Source organism: Lutra lutra, chromosome 2 (genome assembly GCF_902655055.1).
Source record: "Lutra lutra chromosome 2, mLutLut1.2, whole genome shotgun sequence".
Lineage (NCBI taxonomy): Eukaryota > Metazoa > Chordata > Mammalia > Carnivora > Mustelidae > Lutra > Lutra lutra.
In genome coordinates this window covers 74,913,767-74,939,052 of record NC_062279.1, presented here as the reverse complement: position 1 = coordinate 74,939,052, position 25,286 = coordinate 74,913,767, and positions in this window count along the sequence as shown.

The following is a 25,286-nucleotide window of genomic DNA, read 5'->3' as shown; positions in this document are numbered from 1 at the left end:
CTGTACCACAGACTAAATACACCTTTTCTACTAAAGTATCAACTCTCCTTATTCCCTAGACCCAATTTCCTCTCATCTGCCCAAGATATTCTCTTCAAGTACTCTGATTCTATCTTGCATTATTAATTTTTCTCTTTTTACTGGACCTTATGGTCAGCATACAATTGTACTGTTATTTCTTCCATCTTAAAAAAAATTTAAAAATCAAACTTCAAGGAAAATTTTCAGTTGTCCACACTTTCTGACTCTATTTTCATGCTCACAGGTTCTGTTTAGAAGTCACTCCAGTCAGGGTTTCATTCCATCTATGTTACCAAAGCAGCTTTCGTCAAGTTAATCAATGACCTCCACAATACCTCATCCAATGTTTTATTTTCAATCTTCATCTTATTTGACTTCTTGGGAACATTTGAATCATTCTTGTGAATGTTTATGTATTGTCCTTCACTCTTGTGACGTGTCCTTCTTGAAATGCCTTAGATGGTCACTTGGTTCCTGGAGCACCATACTCCCTAGTATTTCTCATATCTGACCATTCTCTATATCTCCTTTGATGGATTGTTTTCCTTCTCTAATATGTAAATTCTGGAGTGCTCCAGGAATTTATTCATCCTACCTTGTCCCTATCTACATTAATTGTCTGGGTGATGTCATCAATTTTCATTGGCTTTAAATGTGATCTTTATGCTGTGGACTTTAAAAGTCTCAATTCAGACTCAACTCCTTTGATGAACTTCAGATTAATATATGCAAAAGTCCACATGAATAAGTTTCTCAAGACAAACTCTTAATGACAACACTTCTCCCTCAGGCTTCTTCCTTTCAGTAAATAGCACTGTCATTTATGTGCCGTCAATCTTGGTGTCTCATTTCATATAAATTCCCACATCATATCCACCAACAAATTCTGTATAGCATAATGTAAATCTTACCACTTTGTGTCTCCTCCACTGCTAACATCCCATTTCAAGCCATCATCCTCCTCACCTAGAACATGGTCAAATCATCCTATCTGATTCTGTTTCTATTCTGTCTTTTCTCCACAGAGTATTTCATAGTATTTCCTTTACTATATTAAGGCTGATAAATTCCTTATTATCCTTCTGTAGCTTCCCATGATACTCCGAAAAAATTCAGTCTTTACCTAAATTTACAAAATTCAACAGTTATATGACCTGGCATTAGCTAACCGCCCATTAGCATCTCTTACCACCCTCACTCTGATTCACTAATTGCAACCACACTGATTTCTGGCTCTTTCTCCAACCAGATGGACACACTCCTATCTCAGAGGCTTTACATTCAATATTTTCTCTTTTTCTAATGTTCTTTTTGCAGGTGTCTTCTTCTTGACTTCATTAAGGCCTTAGTTCAAATGTTACTTCCTCCAAGAAGTCTTTGCTGATAAAACCATTGTAAATATCACAATGTATTTCCTTCAATTCTTTGTTTATTTTATGTGAATTATTATTACTTGTCACAGAAACAACCAGTGAATTCAGTCCATTTTGCTTAAAAAATATCCAATTTCATGATAAGTTAAGCCTTTCATTCCTGGCTTCATAATAACAAAAAACAAACTAATGAATTGATTTTAAGTTTATTTGGGCATTGAAAAGACCCAGATTGTGATCAACATTACCTCCAAAATCTCTCTTCTAAAAAATATTACATGAAAATGTTAAAAAGTATATTATGTGATACTGACAGTGATATTATCTAGAAAACTCCAGGAGGTAACAGAGAGAATAATGGTGCATGTCTCACATATTCTGACACAAAACTAACATTATTTTACAAATGCTAAGTGTGCTTATACTACATGCTAAAAAGCTCATTTCTGACATACTCATCCTGCTCATACCACTGAAAAACAATTAGTTGAAAAATCTGGTACTTTATGGTTGAAGTAATAAGACAATTTGAACAGTATATTAAAATATTCATATCCTTCTGATTTGATAAGAGTATTAGAGAAATATGTGAAGTCCAGAAACCAGAGCTTGAGTCTTATTTCCACCATTTACTATGTCTGTGGTCTTGAGTGAGCTATTCAATGCCCTATTTTTGTGTTCTGATTGTTACAAAAAGAAAAAATAGAAGTTTTTTTTATTTTGTTATGTAAGTCACCAAACAGTACACCATTAGTTTTTGATGTAGTGTTCCATGATTCATTGTTTACCTATAACACCCAGTGTTCATTGCAATACATGTCCTCCTTAATACACATCACTGGGCTCACCCATCCCCGCACCACCTCCCCTCTGAAACCCTCAGTTTGTTTCCCAGAGTCCCTGGTCTCTTGTGTTCATCTATCCCTCTGACTTTCCCCCTTTCATCTTTCCCTTCTTTCTCCTAATGTCCTCCATGTTCTTCCTTATGTTCCACATATAAGTGAAACCATATGATAATTGTCTTTCTCTGTTTGATTTATTTCACTTAGCATAATCCCCTCCAGTTCCAACCATGTTGATGCAAGTGCTGGGTATTCATTATTTTTGAGATACTTAAAAATATATAGTGAGGTATGCCTGGGTAGCTCAATGGGTTAAAGCCTCTGCCTTCAACTCGGGTCATGATCCCAGGGTCCTGGGATGGAGCCCTGCATCAGGCTCTCTGCTCAGCGGGGAGCCTGCTTCCCTTCCTCTCTCTCTGCCTGCCTCTCTGCCTACTTGTGATCTCTGTTTGTCAAATATATATATATATATATATATATATATATATATATAGTAAAATTTTCTGAAAACTGGGAAGTTATTAGTAATCTAATTATTAGTAATCTAAATTAAATCTTGACAAATTTTATGCCATATTGGTTGGATAAAAATGATGGCATACAACTGGTGACAACTATTTAGGCACAAAGTCATATACTGAGTATTTTACCATAATATAAGATAATAAAATTTTGGAAGGACTAATATGTTTATCAAGTCCTTAAAATACTACCATATATGGAGGGAATGATTTATGAAAGGAAGAATCAGTTGCATATCCAAAGAATATAAGTTGGTACAGTAAGATAAATATATATGGTTATTTATTTGCATAAGACTTTCTTTAGAGTATCTTCAAAATCCTTATATGCATGGAGCAGTTACACCAAGGAGATTTCAAACTAGTGAAGGAATTATTTTTGTTTTATGCATTTCACCATTTATAGTACAGCTGTTATCTGTCAACTCACATGATAAATCAATGGCAGATTAAAAATAAAAAGGGAGAATACAACTGCAGCTCAACATAAGTCTTAGAAATTTAATTTTTCAATTCTTTGCAACCATTTCTATGATGTAAGGATATTAATGTATTAATGTGTTCTTCTAATCTTGAGTTATTGAAAAAAAGATCTCAAATGACCTCAGTGAGGGCATTCTACTTAATTAGCTAAGAAGCAACAAAATCATCTTATCACTAAAAGGAAATGGGTAAATATTTTAAGTTTACTAAACATAGTATTGATTTTTGAAATGTACCATCATAAAATTAATATGCATGTGCTATATAAAAGAAATTACCAACTTCTAGAAGGGTTCTTTCTAACATCTGGTGGCACACATAGTATGGCATATCATCTCTGAGATAACATTCTACCTCTTCTTTCTCTTCACAGGGTAATCAAGCCATTATAAAGTCACTCTCAGCACTTTTGATGCTGCTATGTTCCTTTGTTTAGCTATATTTTATATAAATATAAAATGTTTACAATAAAATAGGATCAATTCTCTTTTTATTCTGCCATTAGATAAGTTGATTATAAAGTTTATTAGAAAGGAAAAACAAGCAAAAATAGTCAGAAAAATACTGAAGATAAAAGCAGCTGGGGATTCAGAAGTATTTGGCTGTGCCAGATATTAAAACACCTTATGCAGCTTCTGTAATTAAAACAGTGTGGCATTAGAGCATGAATAAGCTGTTGAACCAATGGAACTGAACTGAAAAATACAGAATAAAGGTAACCTGGCATGAAAATTTAGCATGTGATAAAGGATCATCTTAAATCACTGGGGAAATATTACATTTTAATAAATTGTATTGAAATAACTAGATAGCAGAATAACAAAACAAAAAATTGAATCTATACACTGTTCCTGTACACTATAATGGATTCTAAACAGATCGAATATGTAAGTGTAAAAAATAAAATTGTTTAAGGATTGAAAGAAAACATGACTATAATTTTCTATAACTTGCAGCTGGACAAAACTTTTCTAACAACACTCAAAGCAAGATGCAATAAGAGAATGATAAATTGGACTAAATAAATACATTTGAGTTTTTAAATTCCATACTCTTGTGTATGGAAAAAAATTAAATTATAATGATCAAGATAAAAAAATTTAAAAACAAAAATATTTTCAACTCATAACATTTTCCAACTATATATCATGTTTTCCAAATTATATATTATTTTATTTGACATCGTATTAACAATTTGAATATTTAAATAGCTTTTTATACTAGAAGAAAAAGACCAACAATCAAAAATAAGCAGTATATCTGAACAAAAATTTCAAGGAAAGAGAAATGCAAATGGTCCTCTAACATATTACAAGATACTCATTTGGTCTTGAACATTGATAATGGAAAATAAAATTTTAAAACTACTCAGATAGCAGCATCTGGTTGGCTCCGATAAGTACCCGACTCTTGGTTTTGGCTCATGTCATGATCTCAGGGTCATGAAATTGAGCTTGTGTCAGGCTCCATGCTAAGCGTGAAGTCTGCTTGAGATTCTCTCCCTCTGCTCCTCCTCCCACTCGTGCTCTCTCTCTCTCCCTCAAATAAATAAATCTTTTTTAAAAAAAAGTTACTCTGAGATACCATTTCTCTTCTATCACTCTGAGAAAAATCTGATTTTTTTTTAAAGATTTTATTTATTTATTTGACAGATAGAGATCACAAGTAGGCAGAGAGGCAAGCAGAGAGAGAGGAGGAAGCAGGCTCCCTGCTGAGCAGAGAGCCCCATGTGGGGCTTGATCCCAGGATCCTGGGATCATGACCTGAGCCAAAGGCAGAGGCTTTAACCCACTGAGCCACCCAGGTGCCCCGAAAAATCTGATTTTTTTGTTAAAAAGACTCACATTGATAGGAACCCATCAAAATCCTAGAGGAGCACACAGGCAGTAACCTCTGTGACCTTGGCCACAGCAACTTCTTGTTAGACATATCTCCAAAGGCAAGGGAAACAAGCAAACATGAACTATTTGGACTTCATCAGGATAAAAAGTTTTTGCATAACAAAGGAAACAGTCGACAAAACCAAAAGACAACCAATAGAATGGGAGAAAATATTTGCAAATGACATATCAGATAAAGGGGTAGTAGCCAAAATCTATAAAGAACTTACCAAGATCAACACCCAAAGGACAAGTAATCCAATCAAGAAATGGACAGAAGACATCAACAGACATTTCTGCAAAAGAAGATATCCAAATGGCCAAAAGACACATGAAAAAATGCTCCACATCACTTGGCTTCAGGGAAAATACAAATCAAAATCACAATGAGATACCATCTCACACCAGTCAGACTGGCTAAAATTAACAAATCCAGAAACAACGGAGAAAGGAGAACCCCCTTACACTATTGATGGGAATGCAAGCTGGTGTAGCCACTCTGGAAAACAGTATGAAGTTTCCTCAAAAAGTTGAAAATAGAGCTACCCTAGTACCCAGTAGTTGCACTACTGGTTATTTACCCCAAAGATACAAATGTGGTGATCAGAAGAGACACCTACACCCCAAAATTTATAGCAGCAATGTCCACAATAGACAACTATGAGAAGATCCCAGATGTCCATCAGCAGATGAATGAATAAAGATGAATAAAGAACATGTGGTATGTATGTGTGTGTGTTTATGTATATATAAATATATTTATATATATAAATACATATATATTTATATATATACATTTATATATTTTACATACATATACATTTATAAATGTATAAATCCATATGTCTATAAATCCATTGTGTGTATATATATATTGTGTGTATATATATACACACACACAATGGAAACTACTCAGCCATCCAAAAAATGAAATCTTGCCATTTGCAGTGATGTGGATGGAACTAGAGGGTATAACGCTAAGTGAAACAAATCAATCCAAGAAAGACAATTACTTTATGAGTTCACTTATATATTGAGTTTAAGAAATGAAACAGAAGATCATAGGGGAAGAGAGGAGAAAATAAAACAAGATGAAATCAAAGAGGGAGACAAACCATAAGAGACTCTTAATCATGGGAAACAAACTGAGGGTTGCAGGAGGGGAGAGAGGTGGGGGATGGGGTAACTCGGTGATGGACATTAAGGAAGGCATGTGATGTAATGAGCACTGGGTACTATATAAAACTGATAAAACACAGGCTGTACCTCTGAAATCAATAATACATTATATGTTAATTAATTGAATTTAAATTTAAAAAAGACATTGCTGATAATGGCAAAAACTTGGAGGCAATACAAAGGTCTTTCAGTCGAGATCTAGTTGAATTATGATCTATTTAGGGGTAACTGGGTAGCCCAGTTGGTTAGTGTTTGCCTTTGGCCCAGGTCATGATCCCAGAGTCCTGGAACTGAGTGCCGCACTGGGCTCCCTGCTCAGCAGGGAGACTGCTTCTCCCTCTACCTTTCTCCTGCTTGTTCTCTCTCTCTCTGTGTCAAATAAATAAATTCTTAAAAAAAAATTATAATCCATTTATTCAATGGAATTGTATGTGACTATTTAAAGAATGAAATAAAAATAAACAAAATCATTGGATTTCTAACTTCTAATAAGTGCTATTTTAACTGAACTTTCTATTTAATTATCTGCTCTAACCCAGAAAAAGGGATAATTTTTAAATGGGTACTTTGAACAAAATTGAATAATCACCATAAAGAAAATTAAGATATGTTTTGTTTTCAGTCTTTTAAAAAATCACCTATCATTCTAAAATTTTCTAAATAACCACTGCATTTAAACTGAAGTATGTAAGACCATGTATAGAGCCTCCAAAGAAACTTAACTAAATGCAGTGAAAAGTACAAGCTGACAAAGTTATTCATGATGTGGAAATTTAAATCAGATAAAAAAGAACCTTGATTTGGCTACCAACTTGAATCTATAATTCACATTCATCAAGATGAAAATCACCAATGCCAAGAGTATTATAATCAGTAACCTAAGGATTCAGTAACTAGCTTAGGGGTGAGGGGAATAGAAAGAAGTAATCAAATCATCAACACTTGTCTTATTAATGTCAATCTTAAAACCACATTTTCTTGAAAGGAAACACTAAATAAGAAGGATTCATATTTCTATTACAAGTCATACATTTTTATTTCAACTTGAAAATTTGTGTTAGAAATATGACAAGGAATATAACAGTCTGGCGCAAGAAAATCAAGTGCTATCATCCATTCATTCATAAACCAGAAGATTGGGGTATACATAACTATCATACCAAGGGTCAAGTCATATGCTAGGGACTGGATATCTGAAGTTCACTGTTGACAAATAAGTGATTGTGATTCAATGTGGAAAGTTGTACGTAGAATACTTATAAAAGACTATGAGGAAAAATTGAAACTGTCAAGAAGGACTTCTTAGCACAAACAGCATGTGAGCTGTGTCTTAAGGAATGTTTCATTCCTTACTCTATTTCATAACCAGATGGACGAGAACACCCGTGCAAATGGATTAGCAAGTACAAAGATATGGAGTATGATATTACATGATCTATTCAGGAAATGCAAAACAGTTCTGTGGTAGCAGTATTAATTGCAGAGAAAGTAGTTACAAATGAGCCTAAAATGGACCATGAAGCCATAATGTGAAAAGTGTCACTTCTACCAAGCTAAAACGATTTGTAAACCTCCTGGTGGAAAATAAGATACCACCAAAGGTACTTAAGCAGGATGATTAGATTTGGGTTTTACAAAGAAAACTCTGATGGCAATGTTATAATTGGATTGGAGAAGTGAAAGACCAAACGTATTTTCTTAATTATCTAAAGTTGATACTAGTCAACAGATCTTGGTAACTAATTGTATGTTTAAGGTAACAGACAAAAAAGTCAGGGATGACTCCGAAGTTTCTATCCTATGTGACAAGATGAATTCATAGTGGCATAAAGTGGAAGTGGGAGGAGAATAAGTTTGGGGAAATAAAAATAAGATTAGTGTCAGATGCCAGGAACTTCTGGGACATGCTCAGATGACAGCTGAATATACAAGTTTGTTTTTTTTTTAAGATTTTATTTATTTATTTGACAGACAGAGATCACAAGTAGGCAGAGAGGCAGGCAGAGAGAGAGGGGAAGGGAAGCAGGCTCCCTGCCGAGCAGAAAGCCTGATGCGGGGCTAGATCCCAGGGCCCTGGGATCATGACCTGAGCCGAAGGCAGAGGCTTTAACCCACTGAGCCACCCAGGTGCCCCTGAATATACAAGTTTTAAGCTGAGATAAAAGTATAGACTAAAGACACAGATCTTGGAGTAAACAACTTGCTGGTGCTATAAAAACTATGGGAGAGGACAGATAATATTGACATGAAAACTGTGGGAAACAAAGAGTTCCAACAGAATAGAACCTTGAACCACTGGTATTTAAAGGACACAGAAAGAGAGGGAGTCTGGACAGATAGGAGAACCTGGGTCAAAGGTATCATGGAAAGAGAGAGGTTTATGAAGTGCACATTACTGTTCAATCCTTCACACTAGACATTAAAAATAAAAGCTAAAATGTTTCCATTGCAAACTTAGGGATATTTTAAGAAGAGTCAGTGATTGATGAAGAGTAAAAAAATGTTTGCTGTGAACAGGAAGCAATTGGAAGACAAGCAGGCAAAGATAGTGTGTATATATATTTCTCAATAAATTGCACTTTAGGGAAATGAGAGCTTATCTGTATTTTAAGATTGAGTTCTTCTCTAGTTTTACAACAAAATATTGTCAAACTAAAATACAATTGAAATACTTAACCTGTTTGCTTTTTGTAAATAAGTTTATGAAGTGGAAAAATAGAAACAATCAAAGTGAGATGCTTATTTGACATGAGTCTGAATAACTTTACCAGAAAAATCAACTTACTACACTGCGGTTTCTACAAGGTTTCTCAGACCTTTGAGAAGTCCTTCCTCAGACTTCTAAAAGCCCTTTCCTCTCAATGGCTGTAAGGAGCTTTCATTCTTCAGCTAATCAACACTTTGTAGGTTCTACTTCAGACTTTTGGGAAGATTCCAATTTGACCCCAGAAAGTTCACTCATTCATTCGTTTGTTCCCTCCTTCCTTCCTTCTTTCCTTTCTTCCCTCCCTTCCTCCCTCTTTCCCTCCTTTCCTCTTTCCCTACTTCCCTCCTTCCTTTCTCCCTCCCTCCCTCCATTGTTTCTTCTTTGAGATTTTAGGGCAAACCACATTTAAACACTTATCTTTTACCCTTTCTCAAAGTTCTCAACCCCTAAAATTCCTACATTTTCACCTTTCTTGTTTTCTTCAAGTCTTGTTTTCAATAGCATGGCTTACCTCTGAGCTGTTCCCTAAGTTCTTGGATCTAGCCTGGGGTTACTTCTTGTTCCTACGGCATTTGCAAAGCAGAAATGATTGACATTCCCTGAGACAAAGTATTGTTAAACCTTTCTTGGTTCAGGTTCCAGTTTCCCCTGATTCCTTAAATGTTTCAACTGCCAAGGAAAATGGCCCTTCAGAATTCTAACTATTAAAATGTTACCACATATTCTACTTAACTTTTACAATATCAGTGCAAAGAATTCTCCTCGCAAGATTTCAAGCAGATACCTACAAAAAAATCAATTTGCCCTGTTCTTAGATCATGTGGTTTATTGTCTGTATACTGCAACTTCCCTTCTTTCAAAGAAAAATCTCTCCCGTCTGATTGGTGACTCAGCAGGCATAAGTGGAAATGTCTAGTCCTAGGATCCAGCATGTGCGCTTTAAAGAAATATGCCCCAGCACAGCTCTGGGTCTCTAAAGTGTGTAAGTAGAAAGAGTCTGTAGAGGAGAACAAAAAATAAAAGTGGATCAGTTGACTATTGCTGCATAACAAACCACCAACTTTTGCTGCAAAACTTTGTGGCTTAAAACTGAAACAGTTTACTTGCCCATGAGCAATTTGGGTTGAGCTCAGAGGGTGGTTCCCCTCCTGTGATCACTTAAGAGGCTGCAGTCATCTCATGGGTCAGCAGGGACTAGATGAGCCAAGATGGCCTTGTGCATCTATCTGGCAATTGGCATGGGATGTTGCCTGGAGTGCCTTGGTTTTCTTCCATATGGTCTCTTACCCTCCAGGAAGCTAGATGGTGATTCATCATATAATGGCTGAAGTGTTCCAAAAGTGGATCAAAAGTGGAAGTAGCAAGAATGCTTATGCTCTACTCTTGGAAGTCATATAACAACGCTTTTCCCAAAGCAAACCTTAAGGCCGGCCAGATACAAGGAATATCGAGGTAGTTTTACTTCTTATAGGAGAAATTCTAGTATCACATTGCATGGAGGCATAAATACAAGGCAGTGTGATTTACTGGAGGCCTTTACTTGTAACTCACTGGAAGTGATAGCAACAAAAACAAAATGATTTCTCCCTTAATAAGAAGCATTATAATTTTTATCTATCAGACGTGATTATAACGGACTAAATGTGTTCTCCCAAACTACACTGTGAGCATGTTAAGAGTTAATATCTTGGGGCGCCTGGGTGGCTCGTGGGTTAAGCCGCTGCCTCGGCTCAGGTCATGATCTCAGAGTCCTGGGATCGAGCCCCGCATCGGGCTCTCTGCTCAGCGGGGAGCCTGCTTCCTCCTCTCTTTCTGCCTGCCTCTCTGCCTGCTTGTGATCTCTCTCTGTCAAATAAATAAATAAAATCTTAAAAAAAAAAAAAGTTAATATCTTACTTTAACTCCCTTAGAATTGAGACTTTAGATAAAAATCTTCACATAGTAAGATTAGAAATAATAATAATATAATAGCTAATGTTTATTGAGTTCATTATGGTCTAATATCTTGGTATGAATTATCTCAATTGATCCTCACCACACTACTAGGAAAAGTGTTGTTATTTCCCTCCATCAAAAGTTGAGGAAACTGAACCTCAACAGGAACAAATAATGTAGCCAAAATTATATAAATAGGTAAAGGTGAGATTCCAAACCAGTTCTGCCCCACTCCTGAGCCCACCATCCCCACTACTAAGCCCCACTGCCTTACATGGCCATGCGTGGGAGGAATGCAACACAAATGGTTTTGTCTCACTCCAGGCAGGAATATTCACACACTAAAGTATAACTGAGTCTTTTATTTACTGTTTCATACATTTTTTTTCTTAGTTATTAGGATTTTTTGTAAGTCCTAAAGGTGTGAGGCTGATTTATTTTCATCTCGATTCTAACACATTTTGAATTATTTTATCAGCCTATGGGGAAAACAGATTGTTATTTTTATTTTTATTTGGTTTGTTTTAAAAAAAAAAACCAAAAAGCTGGTTTCCTGGTAAAAACTATTGTAAACAGTCGCCTGGGGACATCTCCTTTGGCAGACAACCTGTTTGTGGAGTCCAATTCCCATCAGCTCAGTAGTTGAGATTAATGATATGGGAAGAGTTTGAACACTATAGGTGGCAGAATGGGTGATTTAACAGCAAAGCTGTGCAAATCAATCTACCCCACATCTCACAGTTCCCTTGTAAGTTTACAGAAAAAGAGAAACGGGAAGAAAGAAGGAAAGGGAGGGAGGAGAGAAAAAAGAATATTTCCCACCTTCAACAACTGGAGTTACATGCGAATTGTGCTCATTTTCTATATCTATCTTTTTCTTTACTTACGTGATAGCATGCATATGCTACCAAAAACTTTTGTTGTACTGTACCTCTCATTGATAGGAATTTGTATGTAATGCAAATAATACCCTGCTTCCTCTGAGCCCCTGTTCTAAATGAAAGATGGGCTGAAGTTGTTCCCTTGGATGAGGGGGCGTGTGAACAGAGAATGATGCTGGGAAGGGAACTGCAGGCAACTGCAGGAGAGGACAGTCTTTATAGGATCCCATAAGGGGTTTTCCATCTTTATAGGATCTTACCAGCCTGATCATCCCTAATGGTATCAACAAAAGGAGTACCATTTGACCTGACTATTCCTTAAATTGTCTCAGACATCCTGGCAAGATGAAGTAGCAGAAAATGCAGAACTATCGCCAGGTAGCACTGAGCTGAATCTGGATCATATGGCCTGCCCCTAGAACTCAATTTGCCAGACAGTCTCACCCTGGTCATTTTATTAATTGCACAGTGGCATGGTGCTACATTTTATCAAATAGAATTTTTTAAACACTACTTTTCAAGTTATAACCGACTTTTACTCTGTTTACATAATCATAAGAAAAGGCATTCTAAAAATATGTATGCAAAAAAACATGTTTATAATAGCAACAAAAACCAAAAAGTATTTACTGTGGTGGAGTCAGCTAGTTGTCCCCTAATGTCCATTTGCCCCTTCTTCCATACCAATAGAATGCCGGACTTTTTGTTCACTCATCATGCCCCAGAATAAAGGAAATAGTTCTCAGACTCCCTTGCCACTAAGGGGTGGCCATGTGACTTCTTATTCTGGCCACGGGCTATAAGTGGAATACATGGAAGCATTCTGTTTCCAGAAGCCTTCCTTCTAAGAGGCTTGGATGTTTGCCTTGCCTCCTTCCTGTGTATCTCTTCCTCTGGATTTTTTCAATGTATTTTCCTGTGTATTTTTCCAACTGGAATACAGATAATGTTGGCTGCCATTGTTGCAGTTATGTTGAATCATGAGAACCAGACCTGACATCTCAAAGATGACAGGGCAATGTGGAAGGGACGTGGGGCCCTGAAGACTGTGTGCAGCAGAGCTATGAGACCTACATTTTGTAAGATGCTTGCATGTGAGAAAGAAAGAAACTTCTTTCATATTTAAGCTGCTGTTACTTTGAGTCTTTTACTTTCAGCCAAACCTAGTCCTAGATGATATACCTAGCAATAAAATTTAAAAAAAAAAATGTACAAAGCCTATGTAGAGCACACTTTATTTAATGAAGGACATAAATGAACACTTGAATCAGTAGAGAATCATGCTAATTTTCTGGTTGAGAAGGCTCAATATTATAAAGGTATAAATTCTCCCCAAATTGACCTATAAATTCAATGCAAACATAATCAAAATCTCAATTGGATTTTTAAATGGATCTTAAGGTGATTCTGAGGTTCATCTGGAAAATTAAATGTACAAGAGTACACACAAAAAAAATGTTGAGTAAAAAGATCATAAGTAGGGACTTGCCTTCTAATATGTCAAAATAAATAAAATACATTAAAATAATGCATTATTAGTACAGAAAGCACAATATACATCAATGAAATAAAAATACCCAAATATACGTGTATATATACACATAGAATATAAATAAATATAAGCTTGTAGCATGTGTATATATATATATATAGATATATATACACACACACATGCATGAGACTATATATATTTAAATGCAAACTGCTTACATTCATATATAGTATATGTATAAATATATGCTATAAATATGTAAAGATAAATAAGTATATGAAAATATCTGTATGTTAGTAGTTTTTAAAGCAGGGATGTTAAATGAGTGATGTTCAGGAAATTCGATATACCTCCAGGGAAGAATTAATTTAGAGTTTATTTTGTATAATTTGTAAAAATAAATTCTGAATAGATTTAAAATACCTAAATGTAAAAATAAAAAATTTAAAACAAATAATCAGAAGGCACTACAAGCAAGTTTTTAAATATAAATTCTAGGTTGGAAGAACATTTCTAAACAGTTCTCAGTAGTCATAAGAGAAAATTAAATGTTTTCATTACATACAAATTTAAAGCTTCTTTTCAAAAAATGGCATAGCAAAGTTAAAACACAAGCAACAATTTGACGAAAATATTTTCAACATATAAATTGTATGTGCAACAGGGAGATGGCAAATTCCATAATATGTGAAGAGTTCTTACAAATTCAATAAAAATTGGTAAAAGATTGCAAAGAATTAACAGAAAAAAATAAATGCAAATAACCTGCAAATATAAAAACATGCAAATATATTTAACATTTTAGTAATGAAAGAAATTAAAAATAAGATAAATAAACTAACTTTTTGGTCATTCATTTGCAAAATTTTAAAAGAGAAAATTTTGTTTTGAAATGGGTGTAGTATTCAGAAACTCTCATACACTATGGATGGAATTAAAAGAAAGCAATCTGGCGATATCTTTTAATATTTAGAATGTGCATATCTTCCAGCCAAATGGTTCCACTTCTAAGAATATATCTTACAAAAAGTACAGCCTATGAATACTAACATATGTATAGGGATGTCCATTGTTCATAACAATCTGAATAAAGAATGAAAATCTATCCATATTTGTAAAGATTTCCAAAAAAGGAAAGAAAAGCAAAACAACAACAAAAGACAACAAAGAGTTGGAGTAAAATGTCTCATATACATAAAAAAGAAAACCAAACCTACATAACAAGTGTATAGTTAGAAAATGGCTCAACACAATGCACACCAAATTTAGGGATGGGATAAGAAAGAACAGATGAGTTTAAAGGGACACAAGCAGGCTATTCCCATGGACTTTTGCCTTACTTGAATTGTTCTGATACTTATTTTCTACAAAAATACATATATAAATGTATACATTACATTGTTTAAATCTGAACAATGTGAATTCATTAGGCCATAAGGATAAAAGGAAAATCTACAATTTTAGAAAGGAAAGGTAGTGTATCTCAAAGAGGCAACACAGGGGTACTTGGGTGGCTCTGTGGGTTAAGGTACCAACTCTTGGTTTCAGCTCAGGCCATAATCTCAGGGCCCTGAAATTAAGCCCCTTGTGAGGCTCTGCACTCAGTGCAGAGTCTGCATGAGATTCTGTCTCCCACTCCCTCTACCCCCTGCTCATGCTTTCCATCTCTCTCTCTCTCAAATAAATAAATACATATACATATATTATGTATATATACACATAATATGCATATTATGTATTATATACATGTATTGATACATATATATGTATATCTGTTATATATATATATATATATATATATATATATATATATATATTAAAGAGGCATCACAAAAGGTGACGTTTAAGCAAAGGATGATGTTTACTATTGTAAACAAGTGGGGATGCGAGCATCCTAGAGTCCCATGCTAATCCATCACCGGGTCCCATCTTCGCTATTTCCTGAAGATCCAAACCCATTTTCCTCCAAATCCAAGTTTCTTTGCATTTTTCCTAGAGTATGTCATATTAACAAGAGAAACACTCCCAGCCCTGACAATGTTTTGAATTCAAAGGAGAAGCTTGGTTAGGATTTTGAAGTGTCTTAGTATTAAAATATATCTAAATGACTGCAAAGTCACAGTTTTAACTGCATAATATTGATAGGATATTTATCAGTGAATTATATTCCAGAAAAACTTCAAATTCTAATAGCATAAGTCCTAGTAATGCATGCTTATAACATAAATTTGGATAAGTGGCTTAGTTTATTCCTATGTAACAAAATATCACTTATTTTATATCCCAGGAAATTATAAAACAGAAATGTCCAGGAGTTAAGATTTCAAAATTCCCTAAGTAAAACAAGAAACAAAAATTATTTTTTTCTTTAATACTTCCATAAATATTGTCTTTTTCATGAGACTGCTTTATGAAACTGGTCTATAATTATTGATCACTGAAATATTTGTCATCTGTTATTTAGGAGTCATGAATATCTTATCCTATTTAACTACTGGGTTCCAATGATACAATCACTTACTCACTATATAGACATGGAAATAATTGCTTGAAAGGGAAAGTATTTATACAATTAATTGTTATCTTTCTATGAATCCAAAACAATTGCTTTAGGATAGTATGACATAAGAGGAATAATCAGAAGCCAGCTCTTACCTACCAGCTATGTGAACATACATTGTTTATATAACTGCTCTAACAACTAGATAAAAATTTTAAAAGGCAAGTAAATTGGTTGGAACGCAGTTGACCCTTGCCAAATATCGTGCTTTCTTCCCACTAAGTGTGCCAATGGGCTTTGGGAAGCTTAAGCTCAAGTCATAGTTTATGAAACCCTTTCTTGATTATTTAATAGGCATAATAACTTAGAAACCTATTTGATTTAATAACCATAAAATAATCCGGATTGAGATTTCAGAATTCTGACACAAAGTTACTGAATTAGAATAATAAGGAATAAATTCAAAAACTATACAAACATCTTTCTAGGTAATTCTGATGATCACCTGGAGGAACAATACTATCCTAGACATTTTAGTAAGTGCAAAGAGAAGAGTATTTAAAGTAACTGGCAACAAAATTCTAGAGAATTAAAATGGCAAGAATGAACTATGAGGAATGGTGCACATTTATTCACATCTTCTAAAATCTTTAGTTTCTTCATTTTAGCCATCTTGTCTGTTTTAACTTGTTAGAGTATATGCTAATATCCATATAGTAAAGAGTAAGTAAATGTCATTCTTTGCAGATATTGACAGCATCTTACTTATTATTCAAATAGACCATCTTTGCAATCTAGTATCATCATTATAAACTCCTAAGGAGCTATCATTGATTCTATGTGGTCAAAAGCATTGCTTGCTGAATAAATCTACATTTTGCTTTACAAATTGCTTTGCTATTTGCTTCATCTTGCTTAGAACTTCCTAATCATTCATGACATATGACATTGTGATGGAAAGACACACACACAGAGCCACACACTGTGCTCCATTAATTTTATTTGTTTACTTAATGAAAGTTCCAGCCACTGCATCTAAATAGCTTTTTCTTTTTCTGGGTCAAGAACAAGAAATGACAAATGGAGTGTGATGCTTGGAAATTATTCCAAGAGTTACTTCTCCAACCTATGTCAGGTTGCTATATAACCCAAGAACCAGAGTTCTGGAAAGGTCCTGCTGAGATAACTTAGTCTGCTTCTGCCTCTGGGCTAGGTTTTTGTATCACCTACATAGTAAAATGCAAAGCTCAATGCCAGCTTCTGAGACTGTCTATACGTAGAAAACTAGGATTGTGCAGTGTGAATGTGAGTGCCTAAAATGAAATATGACCCCCAAATTGTGAATGTTTTTAAACCAACTGTAGTATATTAAACAGACTTCATAAAATAGAGAAATTATCCCTGGCTTTACTAATTTCATAACTACATACTTTTCATGCAGTGGTTTGGAATCATCAGGTTGCTTGGTCCATTCTGTTTCTCAGCTTATCAGCACAGACCAACTATCTGCTAAAAAATAAAATAAAACACCTTTTAAAACTGTTGAGATAAAGTGAAATCATCTATCTATGTACAGCACATGGAACAATGCTTGGTCCATTTTAACTTCTCCATGTTGACTATTATCTTTTTAATATTATAATTATTAGAAACCACTGTGAGAACATTTAGCTGCAATGAATTGTCTCTTTCTCACCATTACAAATTGATAGCAGGTGCTAATAGCTTTTACCTGGAATTCTGATCTGATGAGACCCCAAAGAGACAAAATTAGTTGCAGCATTCTAATGATAAACACTATGCACTTTTTCACACATAGTGTTCTAGTGTCTAGATTTAAAAGTTCCTTTCATTTAAGTCTTAACCTTTTGTACAAACCCAACACAAGCCATTTACTTTTTCATAGCAGCTCCCCTGATCACTGCAACCCAAGGTTCCTCCATCTTCTGGAAAAATAGTGGTAGCTAACGTATCATTCTGTGCTGTCAGGAACTATTATATATATATTTTTTAATTGTATTAATTTATTTTCTCTACACCATATCCTCTGAGTTGGGTACTAGTATTTTCCCATTTCACAGATAGGAAAGCTAACGACTTGCTAGGAACTCTAGTGAGTGGTAGAATAGGATTGAAATCTTGGTCTTAAGCTCCAGAAGCTGGTTCTTGACCTCCTTTCTTATTGTGAATCCATCTGGAACTCATATTGACCTTGTGAACACTTGAATTTGTGAAACTACTTGAATTTCCCCCACTGGGGTACCTCTTGTGACAGGAACAGAGCCCTTCATGGTCTTGCCCCACAGTCAGTTGGCAGAGGAGAGGGCCCATTTTCTCCCTGGCCCCAAGGCCTCCCACAGTGACTTGGGCTCCTGCACCCTCATTCTGAAAATCCCCTGTGTCATTTGTTGCCTCCATTCCCCCCTTTCCTAGATACTGTGGGGGTTGGCCAGGAGGATGGTATTGGCAGCCGGTGCTGCTGTCCTTGTACCGGAGGAAAAATAGTTTTCCTCTATCCTTCTAGGTACTTGGCTGAGGATCCACTAATAAAGATAGACTAACAGGAGAAAAACGAACAAAAGTTTGATAACATGTATACTTCCTGGGTACATGGGAGAGACCCAGGAAAACTGTGTCACAACCTGAAATGGCCTAAACCATCACCTTAAATAATAAACCTAGCTAAAGACAAAAGAGGATATTGGTGAGGGGAGGAAAGCCAGTGATGGGTGGGGGGCTGTTAGGAAAAGCACAGTCAACAAGAGTAAAATTGTTATGTAGACTTAGGTCATTGCATTCTCCATTGATTCAAGTTTCTAGAGTTTTAATCACCCCTCTTTTCCTGATACAGAGAGGAAGACACCCTTCCAAGTGGAGATTTCCCTTATAAATGTAAATTTTTCTTACAAAATGGTAAATTCTACTTGGTTTTTTAGAGCTTTCCTTACATCTGCTGTTTCTTAAAAAAGAATCAGCCTAAAATAATCCTTATGCCAAAGAGATATTTTGGGCAAATTCTGCTTTCCTTCCTCACTGCAGCCCCCACTCTTTCCCTACCTTAAGCACCTGAGCTCAGGGACCACAGAAAGGCAACTACAGGTTGTGACACATTAGCTTGGCCTGGTCCTTGAAGACCCCTGTCCACCTCTGCCTAACATCACAGGAGGGCAGCCTGGGTAGTTGGGCAGCACAGTGAGAGGGTCCAGGTGGCTCTGGTCAGTATGTCCCCAGCCATCCAGCCACACAGCCTCTCATCCTGTCAATGCCAATACCCACAGTACGACCACAGCTCAACACATGCCCCTTTGTGCCAGTTGCCCTCCCCTGTGTGGTGTCCCACCTCAGGGTGACACCAAACTCCCTTGGGCATTTCCTTGCTGAATTTTTTAAAGACTTATTTCAGAGAGAGAAAGAGAGAGTGTGTGAGCAGAGGAAGGAGAAGAGGGAGAGGGAAACAAGCAGACTCCCTGCTGAGAAGGGAGCCTGATGTGAGGTTCAATCCCAAAATACTGAGATCATGAGCTGAACCAAAATCAAGAGTTGGAAGCTTAACTGACTGAGCCACCCAGGTGCCCCCTGCTTGCTGATTATAAATGTGATTTTAAAGAATAGAAAATGAGGCAGTTTTTATTTTTAAAATGGTGTTTGGGGAAAAAAAAAAGTTTTGGGGAATATTTTTTGTTGCTATTTGCTTTCCCCACAAGTTTATGTAATTACTCTGCAATTAGATTATAAGCTCACTGAGGGAAAAGATAATATTTTATAGATTTTGGGTTCTCCCTAAATACTTATCACAGTAGTGGTAGTTCCAAAATTCCTCTGTAGGAAGGGAATAGAAGCACCTTCTATTGAGGGGGAAGGTAGGCATAAACTAGGGGATTTGCTTAAAGATTCATTTTCAAAGCAAATGTTTTTTACTTATGTTATATATTTCTCTGTGGCACTTGTGGTGGTAGAGAGGCTGATAGAATTTTGGGTTGATAATAACCCCAAATACTCCTTGGCCCCAATACCATACAGCTGTGCTATGTGCTGTTGAGGAGGAAAAATTTTCCTCTACCCTTCAAAGTTTCTTTCAGGTGGGCTGAGAATTAAACTGAGACAGATTAACAGAAGAATATCAAATTTAATTTTGTATGTGTGGGAAATCTACATACGTGAGAGATTCAAAGACAGAGGGATAAAATGAGGTATATATGTCTTCCTTGGCTAAAGAGTGGGATAAGGGCTTAGGGCCTTAAAGGGTGGAGGGCAACCCACAGGACAATAAGAAGAGCAGATGTTTGGTAATTAAATGTTTGCCCTGCCATACAGATGGATAACTCACATAAAATTTATCTCTAGTAATAACTCTACTTCTGGGAAGTAGCCCCAGTTAGATTCTTCTAAGAAATTGAGAAAGGGGCAGACAGTTTCTCTTGACTCCACAGGATCTCAGTAGCCTTCAGCTCAAAATAATCCACATGCCAAAGTGGCACATTTTGGGGAGACTTGCTCCGAACTCCTTTATAACATAGGAAGCACATAATGAATATTTGATGTATAATTTTATAAGTATAACATTAAATGACAGAAAATGCCATGGTGCCTTCATAGATAGTGAAGGGCAATATTCTTAGGAAAAAATGTGTAATCTGCCCCACCCACAAACTAGGTATCAATTTCCACCCCTGCTCCAGTTCTTCTTCCAGAATGCTCCACTGTACAAGCCCAGTGATCTATGGCCACTCTGAAGCAGTAGCAGATAGATGGTAACCTTAAAAAGAAAGTCTAATCTTAGGAATTAGAATCAAGATTTTATAGCACAATAAAGTCCAAGACCATATCTTTTTCCTCTATAAAACTTGCAGAAAAAAGCCAGAATTTAATTAAACTGCCATTACTCCTGAATTACATATTCTGTTTTCTACTTTTTCCCAAAGTCCTTAATTTTCTTTTAGTTTTCAGCCCAAAACCAAGAATGATGAAGTGGAGGATACAGAGAAGAAGGAGGAGAGAGTAAGGGAGACAAAATGACTACCAGAGGAAAAGGGAACTACTGGGAGAAAAGAAAAACCCTCCTTTTTTCCTATATAAATTCTTTGGCTGGCCTAATAATTTAAACTGACATAAAACAGATTAACAGGAGAAAAACAAACAAATGCTTTATAATATAAATACTTCCTGTATGCATAGGAGAGATCTAGGAAAACTGAGTAAGTCTCTGAAATGGCCAACACCATCACCTCCAATACCATCTTCAGTTAAAGAGAAAGAGCTTATGAGGAAAAATACAATAAACAAGAGTAAATTATCATGCAGAGCTCTAAGTTCTTAGAAAGCAAATCACAGTCCCCAAATGGAGTTATTGATGTTAGGCCAAGTCACTAGACTGGGGCTTAATATCTACTGGAATTGCACTTCCAACCTTCCCCAGAACAGTAGTCTTAACTAGTCAATCAGGAATTTTCTGCTCAGCACCAACAAGGTAATCTGTCACATGGGCCACTCTATCTGCCAAAGGAAGATGAGTTAATCCACCCAATAAACCTCCTGCTTTTCCCCTTAAGGGAAGGTGACCTTGCCTAAAACAATCCTTTCTTGACTTTTCCTAATTGTTCTGCCCCCTTTCTACCTTTAAAACACTTCTACTTCATAGAGCTCCTCAGAACTCCTTTCTCCTTGCTAGATGGGATGCTGCCTGATTCATAAATCATTAAATAAAGCCAGTTAGATCTTTAGATCTACTCGGTTGAATTTTGTTTTTTTTAGCAAACTCCATGCCTTTTCCATTTCTAGAGATTTGGATATCCTCTTATTCCTGGTACAGGGAGGGAGACACACTTACAAGTGGATATGCCCCTTAAAAATGTAAATGTTTTTGGGGTACCTGGGTGGCTCAGTTAGTTAAGCATCTGCCTTTGGCTGGGGTCATGATCTCAGGGTCCTTGGATGGAACCCCTCATTGGGCTCTTTTCTCCCTCAGCCTCTGCTTATCCCCCTGCTTGTGCTCTCTTCCTCCTTCTCTCTTCCTCTCAATTAAATAAATAAAATCTTAAAAAAATACAATTGTTTCTTACAGAAGGTAAAATTCTACTTAGTTTTCAGAGTTTCACCGGTATCTGCTGTTTCTTAAAAAAATAATCAGCTTAAAATATCAACATGCCAAAGAGACAGACTTGGGTGTTATATATTTTGCTCCCCTTCGGAACATTTGCAATCATTTAATCTATTTTCCACCTTGGGGGAGCAAAAATAGTTTTCTTCTACCCTTCAGGTTCTTGGCTGAGACTCCACTGCAATATAGATTAACAGGGGCAGCTGGGTGGTACATTGGTTGAGCATCCGACTCTTGGTTTCAGCTCAGGTCCTGATCTTAGAGTGGTGAGATCAAGCCCTGAGTCTGGCTCTGCACCCCACACGGAGTCTGCTTGAGATTCCCTCTCTCTCCCTCTGCCCTGCTGCTCACACGCTTGCTCTCTCACTTTCTTAAATTAATTAATTTATTTAATTAATTAATCTCTAAAAACAAATAAAAATAAGTTAACAGAAGAAAAAGAAACAGAAGTTTAATAGCATGTATACCTCCTGTGTACATGGGAGAGACCCAGGAAAACTAACTCCCTGAAATGATCCAAGCCACCACTTTAAGCACCATCTCTGACTAAAGATAGAAGATTATTAGGGAAGGGTGGGGAGACCACTTATGGGAGGCTACCAGGCAAAGAACAGTAATCAAGGGATGGTTGTTACACAGATTTAAGTTCCTGCCTTCTCCACTGATAAGAGTTCATAAAACTGTAGTCCTCCTCCTCTTCCTGGTACACAAAAGGAGAAAATGGAGATTTCCCTTGTGAAAGTCTTTTTTTTTTTTTAATTTAAATTCAATTTGCCAACATATAGTATGTCATTGGTTTCAATGTAGTGTTCAATCATTTATCAGTTGTGAATAACACCCAGTACTCATCACATCATGTGCCCTCTTAATGCCCATCACCCAGTTACCCCAGCTCCCCACCCACCTCCTGTAAATGTCTCTTACAAAAGGATAACTTCTTGGTTTTCACAGCTTTTCCCGTATCTGCTTGTTACTTAAAAATAATCAACCTAAAATAATCCTTATGTCAGCAAGACATATACCAGCGTGGCAAATTCTGCTCTCTTTCACTGTCTCAGTGCAAGGGAACATTATAAGAGGGGATCACATGAGGGGACAGAAATTTAAAGTACGGTATTTGAAATCAGGCAGAACTGTTTGACTTCCTGGTTTTACTACTTAACCAGCTATGTCAATGAAGTTAAATTATTTAACCATTCTCAGCTTCAGCTTTCTCATCTATTAAATATAGACACAACAGCTACATATCCTAGTGAATTAAATGAAATAATGTATCCAAATGCTCAGTCAGGGTCTGGAACACTAGAACCCAGTCACTACTAGTTGTTATCACCATTAGGGTTCCCAGAGCTGGTGCTGCCTACTGAGGGCAAAGGAGAAGGCACAATCTAGAAAACTGAAATAAACATTCTTCCTTACAATGTACTACTCTAAGGCAAAACATCTTAAACTGGTGTTTATTTTGACGGAATTAAACACTATTCTTTTCAATGGCCTTATTGAGATGTAATACACGTACCATATAATTCACCCTTTGAAAGCATACAATTCAGTGATTTGTAGTCTGCTTAGTTGTGGGAGCATCAAAACAATTTTGAACATTTTCTTTACCTTTAAAAGGAGCCCCAAACTATATAGTTTTTGTTAATAATTTTTATATTTTTGGAATAATGCCATAAAAACATTCTCCTCTAGATTGCAAGTCATCACCAGACACATAATATAAAAGGGGTAAACAAAGTAACAAAAAGGGGTAAACAAAGTAGAATAATTTGTTTACTTACTTGTTTACTTGCTTGTGAATTATAAGTTTATTCAAATATATTATGATGTATAATACCATAATAACTTTATAATAAATTCAGTGAAACACTAGTCACATTAAAACTGAGAATAATGCTAATAGCATTGGTTTAACAATAGCCATAAAATGAAACATGCACAGCCCTTCTGTATTTTCTTTTAATTCTTCAAATTTGTAAGTGATCAAATATACATTAAAGTTTTTTTTTAAATCTTAGGAAATATGCAATTACTATTCAGAAATAGTGGTCAGATGTTCAAAAATTTCAAAAAACATAAAAAAATAAAATAGTTTCTCTATTCTTATTCTTCATGGTATTGGATAGGGAACCAGAAGTCATCAGTCTTTTCATAATTAATTTTCCAGGTTGTTTTTATTAATCAGGATCTATGGGAAACAAAAGTAGTAGTAGGGGTCAAAAAACTGCCAGATAGAACCAGATGGTCCTTATCAAATCTAGCTAGATAAACTTAAGAAAGTTAAATGACCTCTATACATCTGTTTTCTCATCTGTCAATTCAGGATATGGTTGCAGTCCATGTAGCCGATAAGCTTGTAATGAGGATTAAATACATATGCATGGAGCAATGTCAAATAATTCCAAAGATACATAAATAACCCCTTCCAGGAAGTGGAGCTTCATTTTCCTCCCCTTGAATGTGGGCTGGACTTAATGGCCTGCTGACAAAGACCAGGGTATGGAAAGGGAAAAGTGGTAACTTCACAGTGGAGAAACCTGACAATCTCTGCAGCTCCCCCAAAAAGAGTACACACACACACACACACGCACGCAAAAAGACACAGTCATAATACCGCATAAAACCTTCTGATAGCTCCTCTCTGTATTAGAATACAATTTTGATTCCTTGCCATCACTTTCTAGGCTCCATTCTCATTCATATCTACTTGATAATGGATGCCTTTGCCCTCTCTCACTGTGGTCTGGTCTCACAAGCCTTTTCAATATAACTCAGCTGATCCAAGACTGCCTGAGTGCTTGCTTGTGGTGTCTCTGATCTTGCCATGGCCAATCCCTGCTTATCATTGACACTCCTCCTCAACAGTGCCTCTTCACAAATGCCTTCTCTGACTATCCTACCTAGAGTGCCCTCCAGTTGGCCACTCTCTGTCAGTGTACCTAGTTTTTTTTCCTACTCAGCTTCTATCATACCATGAAATTTTCTTGATTGTTTACTTACTTGCTTGCACTTTCTCCCATCATGAGAAAGGTTGTTCAGTGAAGGCAGGGATTCTGCCTGTTTTGTTAAGCGCCATATCCTCACTCCCATAACTTTGTGGAAGCCCAATAATAACTTGTTGAATGAACAAATGACAGAGAAAATAGTAGGGATGTCCACCAAGGTTTTCATGTATTTTAGTAATGACAAAGAAGGTCAACTCTTTAATGAGGACTAGAGGAGGAGAAGAATGTCTGTTTTTTAAATATCTGTGCTTATTGTTTGATAGTCACCAGTCATTGTCAGCTGTAGACATTTACTATACCTTCAGCCTTCATGCTTGGCACCATTCATTTCTGATTCATTTCTAATTCATTGATGACCAGAGACTCC